The 5,671-nt window shown below is 49.8% G+C and overlaps 1 non-coding gene across 1 annotated transcript; it reads right to left on the bottom strand.

Annotated features, from left to right (window-relative positions):
• Positions 1-3,384: 3,384 nt before the first annotated feature.
• On the bottom strand, positions 3,385-3,457 carry TRNAG-UCC (transfer RNA glycine (anticodon UCC)). Its single transcript has one exon. It is a non-coding gene; the product is annotated as a tRNA-Gly (tRNA).
• Between the last annotated feature and the right edge of the window lie 2,214 nt (positions 3,458-5,671).

Below are 5,671 nucleotides of genomic sequence, written 5' to 3' on the forward strand. Positions count from 1 at the left end.
TGTTCCCCGCCCCCCTGGCTCTGTGCTCAGACCTGTGACATCTCAACCTCCCCGTCAGTCCATTCCCAAGCCTGCTTTACCTGGACTCTGCTCAGCCAGGATCCCACAGCTGCCTTCCCTCTGCTTCCAGAGGCGCTGCGAAGACTGACGGGGAGCTCTGGCTAGTCAGGAAGAAAAAAAGGCTCCTGGTGACAGTGACAAGGCAGACCCCAGTCCTGGAGTCTCCTTGAGCAACCTTTGTGCCTGAGGAATGAACAGGGAGTGGGCAGAAAGGGGGGAGCTCCCACCGGCACAGAGAAGCCCAGAGCTGAGCTCAGATGAGCCCCCTCCTGCTGTCACCGCCCCACAGGCAGCAACAACTAGGCCACTCAAGGGAGTGACTCCACCTGCCATGGGCTGGGGCCGGAGATGCCTCACAGGTGCCCACCGCGCAGCACAATGGAAGATGCTGAGATTTTCGACTCAGCATGAAGTGTCTGAAATTCTGGTTAGAGCAAGTTCTCTGTGTGAACCTCAGGTCCTCCTTCTGTAAAGGGATGAAATATCTCCCAGGATGGTTGTGGGTAGAAAAACGAGATTCTGTTTGTATTTGGAACCTTTGAGACATCTAATAAATGCGAGTTCGGCATCCTCTCCATCCTTTCACATAAATCATTCCGACTGAAACTCCTCTCCCAACATCTACCGTCACAATAGAGTGCTTTTAAAGCTGCTGCTCTACTTTAGGGTGTCACCACCAAGCACCCACCCCTCAGCGTGGAGCCTCCTTCCCTTCCCTTCCTTTCCCTGTGGGAAGGTAGCCTCATGGTCAGCCCAGGCAGGGAATGTTTAGATTCTGCAGCGCCCTTGTGGACCCCTCCTTTCCCAGCTGTAGGTGAATTACAACATGACCTCCTCCTTGGCCCTCCCAAGAAGATCCACAGATATTCTAGAATCCCAGGGTTTGAGCCTAAGTGGTCCAAGGATCTTCAGCACTCTCTCATGTGGCGAGTCTGGCTCTCTGATGGACCTGAGACTTGGCGGGGAAGGATTAAAGAAAACATCTGCTCTGACTGCTAATGGATATGGGGTTTCTTTTTGGGGTGATGGAAATGTTCTGGAATTAGATAGTGCAGATGGTTGCACAACATAGTAAATATACTAAAACCCCACTGAATTGTATGCTTTAAAATTGTGAATTTTATGGGAAGTATATCTCAATAAAACAAACAAACAAACAAACAGGAAGCAAGCAAGGAAGAGAGCAAGCAAGCAAGCAACACCTGCCCCAGGTTAAGAGCAACACCTTCTAAGAAAAAACTTCGCTTCCATCTGTATTCACTACAAAAGGGCCCAGGAGACTGGCACACTCACGATTTTCCACTTAGATGTCTATTGCCCAAATCTTACACTTTGTTACTACAGGACAAAGCCACCACTGTGAACTCTGAGAAATCAGCATGACATGTGGTCAGTTTTGCATCCTGATATATGTTGGGGCCTGGAGCTTGATTTTACACACGCTGAGGCAGGTGTTGCTGGTTGCCTACTCAACACCCATTCCCCTGTTCCTCCTTACCACACAGTATACTTGATTTTATTCTAGGTGACAATGTGCTCCACAAAAAGGCTACCTTTCCCAGCTTTCCTTGCAGCCAAAGGTAGTCAATAAGAATCAAGCTGCCAGTCATTGGGTGGGGCTTCCAACTCTTTTAAAGGGGAACAGTTCAGCTAGAAGAGGGCTCTTATTTGCCTTTCTTCCTTCCTCCCTGCCTGGAACACAAATGTGATGGCTGGAGCTTCAGCAGCTATGTTGGATCATGAGACAGCTTTGAGCATGAAAGCCATGAACTAAAGATGGTAGAGCATCAGAAGGATTCTGGGTCCCGGTTGACTATGGAGCTGCCACACCAATCCTGGATTTGAAACCTCCAACTTTTTTAAGAGAAAAGACTCAAATATTTATTTCAAATGTCAGGATTCAGTTCACTGTTGCTTCATAACAAACCACACCAAAGTCAGAGGCTTTGTTAAACAACAAACCATTTATTTGGCTCTGATCCTTCAGATTGGCGACTTAGGCTGGGATCAGCAGGGAAGTCCTGGTCTCAGGCACCTTGGTGAATCTGCAGTCAGCTGCACGTTGGCTGGCTGTCGGTTGGAGGCACCTTGGTTCTCTCCCAAGTGTCTTATCCTTCCTGTGTTTCTCACATCCCCTCAGCAGGCCTGGTCTGGCATGGTCTCATAACAAGGCTGAGGTGTGAGTGCAAGCAAGTACAATCAAACAAGGTGCCAAGCAGAAGCACATAGAATCCCTGGATGCCTAAGCCTGGCGCTGGCACTCCGTTTTCTTTGGCTGCATTTATTGGCTAAAGGTCATCCCAAGGCCAGTCCAGAGCCAGGTTGGGTGGAGACCACAGGGTCAGAGGACAGAGGGGTGGCTATACCGAGGCTGTTCACTGGAGCCATTGCTAACTTTAACCACCACATTTTGTTTAAACCCTTCTTGGGTTTTCTGTTACTCGCAGTAGAAAAGCATCTTCCATGATCTCCCTGCCCTCGAGCATCTCATCATTCCCTGGGTATTGGGGGACCAGATGCTTTTCTGTCCTTGCAGTGGAGGGAAAGAAAAAGCAAGAGTGAAAAGCCACCTAACTTCTCTGAACTTTTCTTTGCTCCTTTACCAAATGGAAGCGTTGAACTGAATGAGCCAGACGTTCCTCTTGGGTTGAATGAAGCTGCCTTTTGTGGGGTTTTTTTTTCCTGTACTGCCTGGAGGGGAGGGCAGGAATGAGCCCAGAGGGAGTTTACGGCCACAGTTTTGTGTGTGTGTGTGTGTGTGTGTGTGAGAGAGAGAGAGAGAGAGAGAGAGAGAGAGAGAAGCTTGCCTCTCGGAACAGCAGGAGTGAACTAGCAGGGGTGCCAACTGTGGGTGCAAACTGGGTGCTCAGGGTCACTTAAAGGCTTTCTCCTCTGCACTTGGTGGCTGAATGAAGACCCCTTGAGGCCTGTGGGCGTCCCTCGGGGATGGGACCTGGTCTTGGAAAAGCAAGTTGCCCTCTGCCCTTCTGACTGACAGCACCTACTTATTCAAATCATTGGAGAGGAAAGGTCACCTCTGCCCATCCCAGCTCCCCATCCTCTTGCAGTCAAGGGGCCCGAGCCAGGGTGGCTGCAAGCATTAGACTCCATTCAGTTCTTTTTTGAAAAACATTTTAATTTTATATTGGAGTATAGTTGATTATCAACGTTGTGTTAGTTTCAGGTGTACAGAAAACTGATTCAGTTATACATGTATCTATTCCATTTTTGTCATTGTTTTAATTTTTAAATTTTATTTATTTGGCTGCCCTGGGTCTTAGTTGCCACGTGCGGGATCTTTAGTTGCAGCATGCAGGATCTTAGTTCCCCGACCAGGGATCGAACCTGGGCCTCCTGCATTGGAAGCGCAGAGTCTTAACCACTGGACAACCAGGGAAGTCCCTATATCTATTGTTCATTCAGTTCTGACAGGTAAGTTTGGAGGCAGATCTAGAAGCTCTTAAAACAGCCTCTGGCAAATTTCAGTGGAGGGAGTGCAGGCGGAAGCGACAGCCAGAGCTGGGCTTCCACTGTGAACTCCTCAACCTTCCACCTACTCAGCACTCTCAAAGGAAAGAGGCCCTCATTACCAGGGATTTGGCTGCTCAGAATTTAGTGATTAATTACAGCACCTAGGCCAGTTGGTCTCCTTAGTAACCATATTAGCAGGGTCCCAGCTGGAAAAGCTGCTTCGTATTTTCAAAGAGGGCAAACCCTCTTCACACTGTAAAACACCCTAAATCAGAACACAGATAGATTTTGAAAATCGAGAGACTCCCCTGTTTCTCCCCAACCTTCCCCAAGTGGATGGGCTTTTGGGGTATTGGGGGCAAGTTGAGTGTTAGCGATGGTTTTAAATGAAGAGTTAGGCAAATCCAATGTCAAGGCAAAGAGCCTGTTGTTATTGTCACAAGGGTAGGTTTTGCGACCCAGAGCATTCGGCCCAGTGCTACGCCAGGTGACTGACGGGAGAGCAAAAGGGAGATGGACTCAGGTGTCCCGCCCTTGAGAAGTGAGCCTGCGGGACAGGGCAGCACACACTCCGGTGGCTTAGAAATGAGAGAATAAGAGCGCACGTAATAAGGGGCTAATTACAGATCTGCCTGGAAGTGAGAGAAAAGTTCGGGTGAGACGGGAGATACAGGATATTTGTCTTTTTTTTTTTTTTAAGAAGATGTTGGGGATAGGAGTTTATTAATTAATTAATTAATTAATTTTGGCTGTGTTGGGTCTTCGTTGCTGTGCGAGGGCTTTCTCTAGTTGTGGCGAGCGGGGGCCACTCTTCATCGCGGCGCGCGGGCCTCTCACTATCGCGGCCTCTCTAGTTGAGGAGCACAGGCTCCAGACGCGCAGGCTCAGTAGTTGTGGCTCACAGGCCTAGTTGCTCCGCGGCATGTGGGACCCTCCCAGACCAGGGCTCGAACCCGTGTCCCCTGCGTTGGCAGGCAGATTCTCAACCACTGCGCCACCAGGGAAGCCCTGTCTTATTTTTTGAATGAAATGTTAAGAAGCTGAGGATCAGTTGCAGGTTCTGAGTGGGTAGAAAAGGGGCAGCTGGGCTTCAATCTGGGTATCAGGATTGGGGGTGCATTGGTCTGCTCAGGCGGCCACAGCAGAGCACCACAGACCAAGTGGCTTAACGACAGACATTCATTTTCTCACAGTTCCGGGGGCTGGATATCTGAGGTCAAGGCATCAGCAGGGTTGCATCCTCTAGAGGCCTCTCTCCTTCTGTATTTTCCTCCCTGTGTCTTCACGTGGTCTTCTCTCTCCGTGTGTCTGTGTCCTCATCCCCTCTTCTTATAAGGACACCAGTCATATGGGATCAGGGCCCACCCTGATGATTTTATTTCACCTTAATCACCTCCTGTAATGACCCTTTCTCCAAATACAGTCACATTCCGAGGTCCTGGGGATTAGGACTTCCACATACACATTTTGGGGCTGTGAGAGCATGATTCAACCTGTAATGGGGGAAATGATACTGTGTCCATCAGATAATGGGGATAAAGCCCCAGAAAGGGAACTAAAGGTCACTGTGGGACACCGGGCAACTCATGTGCACAGTGGGCTCCTTCCCCTGCCCCCCACCCAGACCCCCAGACCCTGGTAGCCCCAGACACCAACCCCTGACCATACATGTCCTGCTTTGCTGTATCATGGTGCGCCCTGCACCCATGCCCTTCTCAGGGCCATGTCTTAGAGTCCCATCCTTATAGGTAGGTGTATTCTGAAACTTGGAATGTGAGGATCGTGGAAACGTAAAGGGTGCCACGCTCAGAGGAAAGGCCTCCAGCCACTTCAGGTCAGTATCTGAATGCCGGGACGTGGCTCCAGCATCCTTATGTTCCGTCGTTTCGTGTAAATAAATGCTACGAAACCCCTCTCGAGCTGGTCCCTCTGTTAAATTAGGCACAAGTTTCGTCAGTGAGTTTATTTTCTTGACCCACTGGGAGGACCCTTAGGTCTCCCTCAGCCCAAAGCTTCCCTTGGACTTCCGGTGCCACGTTGCCAGTGTCTTCAGGAGTTCTCACTAATGTCAGCTCGATGCCCACAGGGACGCTGTCCTATCTACTCTAGCCCACCCCCCTCACCTTTCCAGTGTCGCAAA

The sequence above is a fragment of the Lipotes vexillifer genome, unplaced genomic scaffold (genome assembly GCF_000442215.2).
Source record: "Lipotes vexillifer unplaced genomic scaffold, Lipotes_vexillifer_v1.1 scaffold308, whole genome shotgun sequence".
NCBI lineage: Eukaryota > Metazoa > Chordata > Mammalia > Artiodactyla > Lipotidae > Lipotes > Lipotes vexillifer.